The 13,594-nt window shown below is 37.0% G+C and overlaps 1 long non-coding RNA gene across 2 annotated transcripts; it reads left to right on the top strand.

Moving 5' to 3' along the window:
* Window positions 1–5,904: 5,904 nt before the first annotated feature.
* Window positions 5,905–12,776, top strand: LOC103911374 (uncharacterized). Of its 2 annotated transcripts, none has more exons than XR_012383272.1 (4): window positions 5,905–6,609; window positions 6,723–6,807; window positions 9,434–11,285; window positions 12,356–12,776. It is a non-coding gene; the product is annotated as an uncharacterized lncRNA (long non-coding RNA). The 2 variants fall into 2 exon arrangements; XR_012383271.1 differs by having other exon boundaries at window positions 9,434–11,419; window positions 12,311–12,776.
* Window positions 12,777–13,594: the final 818 nt, after the last annotated feature.

The raw sequence follows: 13,594 nt of genomic DNA, 5'->3' as shown, positions 1-13,594 counted from the left end.
CTGCAACTTCACTACACATTTATATTGATATATTGTATTTATTCTTTTTTTTTTTGGCTTAGTCTGTTTATTGATCTGGGATCGCCACCGCGAAATGAACCACCAACTTATCCAGCACATGTTTTACACAGCGGATGCCCTTCCAGCTACAACCCATGACTGGGAAACAATCATAAACTCTCATTCACACTCAAACACTACAAACAATTTTAGCTTACCTGATTCACCTAAAGCGCATATCTTTGGACTTGTGGGGGAAACCGAAGCACCCAGAGGAAAACCACGTGAACACAGGGAGAACATGCAAACTCCACACAGAAATGCCAACTGGCCCAGCCAAGGCTTCAACCAACGACTTTCTTGCTGTGAGGCGATTGTGCTACCCACTGTGCCACAGTGACCCATACTGTATTCAAACAGCAACAAATTTAGTTAAATTGACATGCATACATAAAGCATAGTGCAAATATAAATACCCCTATATTAAGCAAAGGCTGTCAAAAAACTGAAACGGTAGAATATGATGATGTCGTTAATATGCAAATTGACGTATGATGTAATCTAGCAACATTTGGCGACTTTTGGGCAGAGTTTAGTGCCCAAAAAAGAAAAAAAAAAGAAAAGCCTTTACAGCAGCCTGATTTTTACCAGGTTTTCAGATTTTACCACATTTCCAATCTGTTTTTTACTTATTTGTTTTATTTTTTGGCTTTTGTTTTTGTCTTACCTGCTTTCTGAAACCGTTCTTCACTGGACTCAAACCCCTGTGCCTACATGGCGAGCTACTGGACAAACTGGTAACACTCTCCTTTTCAAACTTTTCAAGGTTTAAAAAGTTCTTAGAATAAAGATCCAGGACCCAAAATGCAATTCAAAAGCATAAATAGATGGGGAAAAATAAAAATAAATAAAGACATGAATCACAAAATATGAAAAACAGCTCCTTTTACAGTGTGGCATATGGAGATAGTTCACCCAAAACTGAAGATTCTGTCATCATTACTCACATTTGCTGAAAAACATTAAAAACCTGTAACCGTTGACTTCCATAGTATTTGTTTTTCCTTAAGTCAATGGTGACCGGTTTCTAACATGACCTTCTATTGTATTCAACAGAACAAAGAATCCCATAAAGGTTTGAAACCACTTGAGGGTGAGTAAATAGTGAGAACAATTTCATATTTGGGTGAACTCTCCCATTAAAGCCTCCATCCAAAAATGTGTGTGCATTTTTGCGTGGCATTACGTGGGAGTGTGCTCATGTAAATGCAGGCTCAAGTACACTCAATAGATACTCAGCGCTAAAAACAAAAGTAATATAACAGCTAGTCCATTCCTGTTGATCAACCTGAGATATATTTAGAATTGTCAGTCAGATGCAGAGCACAGATGGCACCAACAACAACAGCAACTACATAAAATACTGTCTGCGGTGCTTCCTTTAGAGATAAGCTTGCACACATTTCACACTTATCAATGCAGATAAAAATAAAATGTTCATTTAATTGATTTGGCTTGTCTATTATGTGCATAGGTTTGTAAGATCAAGGATGATGCAAGATCTTGAAGCGATAGCAAATTAAAGGGATAGTTCACGCATAAATTACAATTTTGCAACAACTTGTTCACCCTCCACTTGTTTCAAACCTGTTTGAGTTTTTTATTTATTTATTTTTTTAACACAAAATAAGATATTCTGAAAAAAAAATGCTGGGGGGAAAAACAGACATTGTCTTCCAAAGAGGTTTCTGTTTCAGCTATGAATGTCAATGGATGCTGGGTTCAAACTTTTTTTTAGAATATCTTATTTTGTATTCAACAGAATAAAGGAACTCAAACAGATTTGGAGTAAATGATGATTCAGTAGCAACCTAGGCTTATTAAAAAAAAAAAACTAGCCCTATATACTTTTCTGGAGATCACGAATTATGTATCCAGAGCTACGTATGGTTGCATTTTGTCTTTAAAACAAATGCCACAGGATGGTATGATGGCATTCATTTTTGTGCTTACCAGCTGACCGCTTACCTCTGTGTGGACGGCTTTCCCACTGTTACCCGTTTGTCCAGTGGTTTGATGTGTAGGTCAGAGGATTTGAGATGCAGAGCGAAGTTGACTGTGATGACGGGCTTTGAGTCCAGCTAAGAACAGTTCCAGAAGGCAGTTGTCAATTGGTCAGTCAGTCAGTTAACAGCAGTATCTGCTGGATTTATGTGAGAAGAACAGTCGCAAATGCCACTTGTTAGAGAAATTGGACATCTCAAAAAGCGTAAACAGCGGCCTCTGGTGGATTAAAAAAAACAAAAACTGCAGACCTATGCAAGATGTAATTGCTGCAGCTAACAGCTTGATGGTGATTGTCAACAACATTGCAGACATTGTACCACCCACTAGGGTAACGCCCATGCTACTGTGACGGTTGAGTTTAGGGTAGGGGGAGGTGTTGGGGATTGTCAACTACATAGCCTTAAGGTAATGCCCATGCTACTGTGATGGTTAGGTTTAGTATAGGGGAGGTGTAGGCGATCATCAACTACATAGCGACCTTGTATCACCCACTAAGGTAACGACCATTTTGCTGTGACGGTTGGGTTTAGGGTAGCGGGAGGTGTAGACAGGGCTTAATATGTGCTGGAACACGCTGTCTCCAGATCTGGCACCTCTGAAATTGGATCCGGCCATTTTACTGATCCCCCTCCTCAACCGCCCTTCTCTGCCGTCCGCCATTCACTTTCACTATCTTTCGCGACTCCCCAACCCTCTTTACTTTTGTTCGCGACAAACCCCACAGCTCTTCACTTTCGTCCAAGACACCCCTCCACCATCCAACGCCCCGCCATCTCACCCCCAACCCCGCTCCCCGCTCCCCGCTCTCCACTTTCATGCGCAGCACCTCTACATCCTTGACTAACATGGCAGATCCATTACCCTGAACTGTTCCGGGACCTCGCAATTCACAAATTAGACACTGGGTGTAGGTAATCTATATAAAACTATGTAGCAGACCTTGTATCGCCCTTTAAAGTAATGCTCATGCTACTATAGCAGTTTGGTGTAGGGTAGGAGGTTATGTACCACCCACTAAGGTAACGCCTATGCTACTGTGACATTTGGATTTAGGGTAGGGGGAGGTGTAGGCGATCGTCAACTACGTAGCGGACCTGGTCAACAACACCATCAAGTTGCGGGCTGCAGCGAGGACTGTCTCAATCTATTGGATGTGTTTGGCGCTCTCCAGAAATGTATATAGGGGTATGTAATCAGAATGAGCCTGGGTTGTTCATTTTAGTGTAAAGCTGTGAACTATCCCTTTAAATTAAACCATCATGCACCACCATAAAAAATGAGTTCCTTTACTGTGAATATTCAGTGTCAAATGTGTGTGCATATATAAAAAAAGAAATCATTTGCTTCAGACAGTGCCTCGTCTGACACTGAGGCGCGTGCCTAGTGTTTTAATGTGTCACTGGATGTGCGAGAGTTTATATGTCATGACACATACACTTGCTCCATGATCACAACAGTCTTTTTTACTGTCTGTTTATTCTGTCAGACTCTTTTTCTTCTGCTTCCTCCATCCCGGTGCCCATAATTTATGGATCCCCCCCAGCTGTCTTACTAAATAGGCTTCACTTTTAGACATTATCTGTGGAAGTGTTTTGGACTGTGTAACTCTGTTTGTGTAATTGCATGTATCTCATAGCTACAAGACGTTTATCATCTCACAGCTCAGTAATCATATCTACATTTATTTCTGTCTGTTAGTCGGAGTGCTTCAGTCCTCTTTTTTCCACTGATGAGTCTGCCACTTGGAGCGTGTTTAACAGTGACCTTTACTAAGCCTGCTTTTTATTCAGTGGATGCGATGATGAATTTTAAAATATGAAAAAGTATTTTTAAGAACAGTCTTATTAAGTCTTCTAAAAGCGGCATGGCCTTTTGTGAACATGTAATGTACTTTTACTTGTTGTATTAGCAAACATGCACATTTTTATTTAATATTTTTAAACATTAAAGTAACATACAATAGTAATACAACGACTTTATACTATGTTTGTGTTAGTAGAATTAAAAACATTGTATTTAGTGACTGCTTACTGATTGCATCATCATTTTTTTTATAGATGAAAGTTCTTTCTTTATAAATGGTTTGTGTCTTCCGTAATGACATGTATGCATTTTCCCCAAGGTTTACCTTATATTTATATATACAGATAAAGTCAGACATATTAGCCCCCCTGAATTATTATTCCCACTGTTTATTTTTTTTCCCAATGTCTGTTTAACGGAGAGAAGATTTTTTCAACACATTTCTAAACATGCTTATAGTGACATTTAAAGGCTTAACTGGGTTAATTAGGTTAACTAGGCAGGTTAGAGTAATAAGGCAAGTTATTGTATAATGAGTTCTGTAGACAATCAAAAAATATAGCTTAAAGGGGCTAATAATTTTGACTTTAAAAGGGTTATCAAAAAAACAAAAACTAAAACCGCTTTTTATTTTAGCCGAAATAAAACAAATAAGACTTTCTCCAGAAGAAAAAAACTGTTATCAGACATACTGTGAAAATTTCCTTGCTCTATAATTCTGACTTCAACAACAACAACAACAACAACAACAACAACAACAACAACAACAACAACAACATTAATAATAATATAGTAGCCAAATATTAGTAACATTTTGATATATGCTCATGCTAATATCCAATTATTTATATCAGTGTATACACTGTTAAAAAAATTCAGGGAACACTAAAATAACCCATCCAAGATCTGAATGAATAAAATATTCTTTTTAAATACTTTGGTCTTTACATAGTTAAATGTGCCGACAACAAAATCACACAACAATGATCAATGGAAATCAAATTTATTAACCTATGGAGGTCTGGATTTGGAGTTAAAATTGAAGTGGAAAAGACATTACAGGCTGAACCAACTTTGGTGTAATGTCATTAAAACAAGTCAAAATGAGGCTCAGTAGTGGGTGTGGCCTCCACGTGCCTGTACGACCTTACAAAAATGCCTGGGCATGCTCCTGATGAGATGGCAGATGGTCTCATGAGGGATCTCTTCCCAGACCTGGACTAAAGCATCTGCCAACTCCTGCAAGCCAGCAAGACATGTCCCAGATGTGCTCAGTTGGATTCAGGCCTGAGAAATGGGTGGACCAGTCTATTGACCTTACTCTAAATGCGGAAGATTGCTTGTATTGCGATCGTTTTATAACTTCTGATTCAGTCACCTATATGGAAGAAATGACTAGGAATAATAAACAGCAGAAAACATTCGAACTACTTGCTCTAAAAGCAAGTGTTCATGGTTCAGACAAAGCAGAATAATATAATAAAAAACATCAGTCTGCAACATCAAGCAGCATAACCAGCTGTTTTTAATGTCTAATAATTATTGGAAGTGAATGAGAGTGGAAGTCTCGAACCAAAACGATTCAAATGGCTGCTCCAGCTCATCCGTGAATAATAAGGTCAAAAGCATAGATGACTTTGTCCTACCTTTTGGAGCAATGTATTTAGTATTTCCCCATCTATCACAGTTTTTGAACAGAATTTTGTTAATAATGTATTCGTACATCTATTGACAAACCAGCCTAAAACTCAACATTATATTGTTTATTAATGATGTTTATTAATTTATTAATTAATATTTAATAAATATAATAGTTTATATATATATATATATATATATATATATATATATATATATATATATATATATATATATATATATATATATATAAACACAAACACACACACACACACACACACACACACACACACACACACTAATAATCCATCATTGAGCTGTTGCTGAAAAAATGTTTCTCTTGTTTAAAATACAAAACGAAAACTACATAAATGGATAAACGAAAGCTGCATAATAACAGCGCTAGCATTAGAATAATTGTGGGCATAGGTTTATAGGCTAAAATTAGTGAACACTTGAAAACCCCATTTCTAGTAGCCTGACGTCACTTAATAATAGCCCACTTTCCCTCAAAAAACAGGAGAAATGCTAAACAATTACTTAAATCCATTGCAGAAGAACAGCTGAGGCGTGTTTTTCCCGCCGTTTCTAATCATGAAACGGAAGGCTCAATGATTGTGAAAGGTTTAACTTAATTGCACGTTATTGTTTGCAACAGTATTGGGGGCGAGAGAAGAGCACGCGCTAATGAGAGAGAGAGAGAGAGAGAGAGAGAGAGAGAGAGAGAGAGAGAGAGAGAGAGAGAGAGAGAGAGAGAGAGAGAGAGCTTTTCACACATACGGTGCTGTAGAAAAAGTGCTATATTCCTGCCTTGCGCAATAATTTCAGGTCTGAGAGCTGAACCCCCAGCGGACGCATTGATCCTTTTACAGGTATGCTGTAGTCTGTGGGACGTGAATTGGAGAGCCTTCGACACACAAGACGCGACAGTGTCACAGCGGCTTAATCCTCATTACAGACTAATCAAAGGGAATTCCTGGAAAGTGCAGCACTCAGGATGTCTACAGGTTATGACTATCCGGACCAGATCACATTTAAAAAAAGCGGGAAAGGGGCGGTGTGAGATTGTTTTTCCTCAATCAAGTTTGAGCAGATATTTTGGTAAGTAGCACCGTTGCAATTTGTCAGACTTTCAAAATATGTTCATCTAGTCGCCATTCATAGAAAGTGAATTGTACATTTTCATTCACATTTAAAAAAAACTGTTTTGCTAGGATGTAACCAGACAAGCGCTAAACACCAAAATGCTGTGGATGAGGACAGAATTGCTGTTTTTCTTTGTATTCCCACTGAATGCAGGTATAAATCCTAAATTAACATTGTGATCATATAATGTCCACTGTACAGAGCTCAGCATATAAAAGTACACCCCTCACAAATCTCTCTTTTAAATTCATATTTCAATAGGAAGCTATACAATATTATAGTTGTGCATATACATTAGATCAGTCCTAAAGCCAAATATTCAGATTATCTAACAAAATAACTTCCAATAACGGTTTGGGTCTAGTACACCCAAAAATATTAAAAACAAATTTAAAAAAAGAGAAAAAATCAAGAGAAACAAAAGAATTGAAAAAATTTGTTGAAATTTTGTAGGTTGTAATTATTTTTTTTGCAATCTTTTGCTTGAATTTAATTGTATTATCTTTCAATTTCTAAATATGTTTGGTGACTAAAATATCATTTTAATAAATATATCTGTTTAATAAAACTGTTATGTTTAGGTGCACCAAAATACATTGCCTATATTCACTGAGAAATGGATAAAAATATTAATTTTGTACTCAATATGCTGAGCACAGTATATTCTATTTATCTCACCAGATGTCCAGATGTCTTGCTCTTATTTTGTGGTACTGCATGTCATTCATACATTTTATATTTATATATTCATACATTTCATACATTTTTATCTGTTTGTTAGTTGCATAATTGTTTTGCTTTTAAATATGCATCCCCTATAACAAATTTGATGAGTATTTTTTAGAGGATTTCATGATGGACACAAACCAACCTCAAACACCTATCATCGAAATGCAGAATTTTAAAAAAGCATTATTAGATACACAGGCCAAAAATATGATATATATCTCGAAATTAATAAGGCTATTATTGGGTTTGAGAAAACAGTCAATATTTGTTATATTCTTTTAAGGTAAGAGAACATTTCCTCCAATTTTGAAATAAAATATCATTTAGATCATTGTTTTTTTTAATGGCTCTGTGTTGCAATTGGAGAGCAGTGCTATTCCAGCAATTATTGAAATCTTAACTCTTCTGAAGTTGAAACATTGGTGTTGTGTTGTCTACTTGTATACTTGTGTTGTCATGTGGTGTTTACCGCCTGTAATACTTCCAGATTGCACAACTGTAATTCACTATATTCTGGCATCAGTCAGACAACTATATCCCACTTTCAGTTAGTTCAAAATGCTGCAAGGCTTTAAACCGGTACCAAAAAAAAAAAAAAAAACGGTACCAAAAAATTTGACCACATCGCACTATTCTTACGCTCTTTGTACTAATTGCCTGTGCACTGTTGTCATGTCACTTTTAAAATTCTTTTAAATCACTAAATGGCTTGGCTCCTTCCTACATGTGAGACCTGTCGACTGAACATCAGCCTGGTTGGTCTCTTCAGTCATCTAACCAGATGCATCCCAAAGTCGAGACTGAAATGCAGGGGTAACTGTGCGTTCGCAGTAGCTGGTCCTACCTTGTGGAATGCTCTGCCCCTCTGTATTAAGTTTATATCATCTCTGTTTTTAAAATCTAGGTTGAAAACTTACCTTTTTGATTTTGCTTTTTATCAGTGAGAATTGTTTGTTTTAGCTATAATTTTAGCACTTTCTCTTTGTGATTTGTATTGTGCAGCACATTGGTCAACTTTGGTTGTTTAATATTCATTCATTCATTTTCTTGTCGGCTTAGACCCTTTATTAATCTGGGGTCCCCACAGTGGAATGAACCGCCAACTTATCCAGCAAGCTTTTACGCAGCAGATGCCCTTCCAGCCGCAACCCATCTCTGGGAAACATCCACACACACATTCACACACACACTCAAACACTACGGACAATTTAGCCTACCCAATTCACCTGTACCGCATGTCTTTGGACTGTGGGGGAAACCGGAGCACCCGGAGGAAACCCACGCGAAGGCAGGGAGAACATGCAAACTCCACACAGAAACCCCAACTGAGCCGAGGTTCGAACCAGCTACCTTCTTGCTGTGAGGCGACAGCACTACCTACTGCGCCACTGCCCCGCCCCATTGTTTAATAGTGCTATATAAATAAAATTGACATTTACACTGTTTAGAAATTAACATAACCATGCCTGAAAACATGCCATCGTTTTGTTGTTTTGTTCATCAAACTCATATTCATACTGTAAATCATACATCAATGGAACTGAAATTTGTCAAATGGTGTTTTTATTTCTGCTATAGCTGTGCAAACCCGCCCACACACACACACACACACACACACACACACACACACACACACACACACACACACACACACACACACACACACACACACACACACACACACACACACACACACACACACACACACACACACACACACACACAAAACAAATACTTAATAGTAATATAACTGAGAAGGTTGAGAACATAGTGTTTGAAAATATATATTTTCCGTAAGAGATAAAGGTGTTTTTCACTGTAGTTGCAATAATGCTAATTTATTACAATATTATTATTTATACACACAATAAAAAGGATAAAGAAATGGCTAGTAACCATAAGTATAAGTACATTTTAAATAAGAAAAGCAGAATTTTCTTGTAAAACTTATTTTAATATTTCTTTTATTTTCTGTACAACCTCGAAAATCCCTGCAATTTGCAGTGTAATGAATGCCTTGCTAACAGCTCATCTCTTTTCAATTCCCCAGCGCAGAACTCTGAATTACCCGCAGTAATGGACAGTGACATGTTCACCGAATTTGCATACCAAACCTCATCCTTGAGTCTGATCCTGTTGGTTCTAACGGTTGGACTGTCTGGCAGTGTTTACCTCTGTGTGCTGCGCTACATCTGCACCGGCTGCTGCCAGCCTGTAGTCGTTGGACCTGAGGATGAGAGCATATCAGGAGTGGTGTGACTGCTGCTTTCCTTTCGTTTCTGTGTGTCTTTACTGATGTGCAGGTTAGCTTGTGTAATACAGCATGAAGCCATTCTTTTTCCTTTCAAGCAATTGAGCTGAAAGCGACATTCCACGTGTGTTAGTCACTCTGGATAAAAGCGTCCGCTCACTGTAAGATTTACAGTTCTAGAGCTCGACTGTATATCAAAAGCATTCATTTACTCTCTATGAAGTCATTTAGCTGTATGGATGACGCAAATGTTGAGTGAATGAGAGGGTGGCATGAATAAATATAGCAAGCATTGAATGCTCATTCAGTCTAGAGAAATCCATATGACAGAATCGACTGTACCACTGTATTTTGAAGAGCTTTTTTATTAACATATTTAATAGTTTATTGGTCCAAAGATTTGTGTTTTATTTATTTAATTAAATTTTTTCATGAAGTACTCTATAGAATGAAGTGCTTCACTTTGTATTCATTTCATTTATCAGCTAAATGTGAAGCATCTTATGCTATCTTCACATCAACATCCTTCATGTAATTAAGTAGGATGCTCCCCAGGGTCTTGATCAGGCAGTTGCTGAAACTGTTGCCACGGGCTACTGCTAGAGTTGGTTGCCATGGAAATAGATTCCTGCATTCACCTCTAGATGGGGCTGTTACATAAGCCGTTCAGATTCACATACATTTCTAATTCATGTTTGGCCACAGAAGAACAATTTTTGCCTCTAAAAAAACAAACAATCATTGCTTAAATGAAATAAAAAAGTTATTTGTAGGAAACTGTGGTTCCATAAAGTTTTTTTTTATTCTTATTTATCTTTTTATAAGGTAGAAAATGAAAAAAAAAAAAACTAAAAACAAATAACAAATAATACATTTTTAAAAATCTTAAAAAATACAGTAACACATCAGAACTTAAATGAACAGTTGACTGGTCGCATATTTCTTTACAGGTCACATAGACAAATAACATAGAGATCACTTTAAACTGTTTAAAGGCCTAAGTACAATCCATTTCTCCCAATATTGCAGGTATTTGCCCAGTTGTAGTTTTAAAGAAAAAGCCATCCTCTCCATATTTTCAACATTAGATACAACATCCAACCATTCAGATTTTGTAGGGGTTCAAGTTGTAGCTAAGTTACAGATTTCTTACTGGTTGCTTCAAGTATTTTAAATAAACACTGGTCTTTTACCTTTAAGTTGGCTGCAATATTTCCCAGGTAAATTGTTATAAAAGAAAAGTCCACTCCATCACCTTTTCCTTCTCCCGTGTTTGCATGCATGTTAACTTGGGGGTTATAAAGTAACTGGTAAGATTCCTCCAGCAGAAACCTTTCCACATACCAGAGCTGGAAGAGGTGGCCTGAACTGAGCAGATATTGGACCAATCTTCCTCTGAGATAACTAGGTTAGATTTATTCTTTCTCCCATTTTAGTCTGATGTCATTTGTTGAGTATTCCCTGGTGGATTGGATGGAATTTTGAAACAATCCTTCTACTGTCCCACGAATAATCTTTAACATCCATTTTTCGCTTTTTACTTAGACTGAATGCTTAAGAAAAGGCTTCTTTAGAATATTTCAATTCACTTTACATTGTAAATAAAAACATTTTAAATGAAACATTTCATATTTCAAATGATCTTTTTTAAGTATTTATGTATTATCTTGTTATGGCATCCATAGGTTAATACAGTGGTTCTCAAACTTTTTTCATCAAGTACCACCTCAGAAAAAAATTGTCTCTCCTAGTACCACCAAATGACCAGTATTGAAATACAATAGCGTATTAGGCCCAGTAAAGCAGCTACAACTCTGCACAGTTAAAACAAACGTGCCAAATTACCTCAGAAATATAGGCTACATGTCATATATGGCATATTATTTACATAATTTTTGTTACATTTTTAAATGTGTATAGCATGTACATGACATCTTTCATTCCTCCGCGTACCACTAGAAGGAAGCCTGTGTACCACTAGTGGTACACGTACCACAGTTTGAGAACCACTGGGTTAATACATTTGATTTCAATTAATCATTTTTGTGTGATTTTGTTGTCGGCACATTCAACTATGTAAAGAACAAAGTATTTAATAAGAATATTTCATTCATTCAGATCTAGGATGTGTTATTTTAGTGTTCGCTTAATTTTTTTTTAGCAGTGTATATTTTCATTTATTCATTTTCTTTTCAGCGTAGTCCCTTTATTAATATGGGGTCACTACAGCGGAATGAACCGCCAACTTAACCAGCATATGTTTTACGCAGCGGATGCCCTTCCAGCCACAACCCAACACTGGGAATGCATTCATGTGCTCTATTTTAACTGCTAAGCCATCATATATTGTGGAAATAATCAATTTAAATAGGTTTTAAGACCAAGTGGAATCCTCTGTTGGCTGTCGCTTCGTGTGTGACTTCAGCTATTCAGTTTTTGCCAGTGCACACAATTATTTTTCATGAGTTCAACATCCAGGTGCGGCGCAGTAGGTAGTGCTGTCGCCTCACAGCAAGAAGGTTGCTGGTTCGAGCCTCAGCTGGGTCAGTTGGCGTTTCTGTGTGGAGTTTGCATGTTCTCCCCGTGTTTTCACTTAGATTTCCTCTGGGTGCTCCCGTTTCCCCCACAGTCCAAAGACGTGGTATAGGTGAATTGGGTAAGCTAAATTGTCTGTAGTGTATGAGTGTGTGGATGTTTCTCAAAGATGGGTTGCAGATGGAGATAGAGAAAATATTTTACAAGTAACTACTATTTTACAACTAAATCTTGGACCTAATTAAAAAAAAAAAAAAACTAAAAAAAAAGGCGTGAAATGCCAAAAGCGACCTTTTGGCTATTGATGTTATCAATGAATTTTCAAATGTACTTTTGTTTGGTTATGATGACCATCCAACAATTTATTTCAGGTAAAATAGAACTTAAAAAGTCACTAAAATGCAGTATTTAAATCTCATGATTAAATAGTAGCCTAAATAAGGACTATAACTGCAAAAAGGTCCACTTTTTGAGAAAAAAAGTACCACCACTTTCAGCGGGCTGTCTACGGGTCTGTTTAAGGAATAAATCGATTGTTTGTATATTAAAGTTTCTTCATAATACCCTGGGCTCCAATAAAGAGACTTTATTTTTTTAACTGTAGAAATACTTGTGTGGTTCACTTTATTGTTGTATGTTTGTCCTGTGTGAACATTATAATGTTAATTGCATTGTTTTTGTGTGTGTACATACCTCACTATAAAAATAATTTAGGAGTGTCAAAAATTAAGGATGCATTTTCTTTTTTTTTCAGTGATGCTGTTTAAATTTTTATTAACCCATAACATTTCTCACAAAACTAAACTGACTAATTGTAGAATGAGGCAGACTTATGATCCTCCAAGATAAAGTCAAAGTTTGACAGTATTGCGGTTTTGCTCTTTACACCACTTCCTTACGCAGAGAGGTGTGTTGAAGGTTGTACTTCCCCTCACAAACATTCTCTGTTGCTTACATCATGTTTGACTCTGTTCTATTTTGAAGATAGTCACAGTTTATTTCCTAGTTATGGGGCATATGTTCAAACATCTGAATAATTTCCTTATTTACTAATAAATCTAACGTTAAATAAAAAAGAATTAAGCCAGATGTGTGAAATGTTTGTTTATCTCTTGAATCTTTCTGCTTACCATAACATCTGTAGAGACTGTTGTATTACAGTGTATTTTGATATTCATTCATTCATTCATTTTCTTGTCGGCTTAGTCTCTTTAATAATCGCCACAGTGGAATGAACCGCCAACTTATCCAGCAAGTTTTTATGCAGCGGATGCCCTTCCAGCCGCAACCCATCTCTGGGAAACATCCACACACACTCATACACTACGGACAATTTAGCCTACCCAATTCACCTGTACCGCATGTTTTTGGACTGTGGGGGAAACCGGAGCAACCGGAGGAAACCCACACGAACGCTAGGAGAAC

The sequence above is a fragment of the Danio rerio genome, chromosome 7, assembly GCF_049306965.1.
Source record: "Danio rerio strain Tuebingen ecotype United States chromosome 7, GRCz12tu, whole genome shotgun sequence".
In the NCBI taxonomy this organism is placed as follows: Eukaryota; Metazoa; Chordata; class Actinopteri; order Cypriniformes; family Danionidae; genus Danio; species Danio rerio.
Note: the sequence above shows the minus strand (reverse complement) of the source record. Positions and strands in the feature narration are given on the sequence as shown.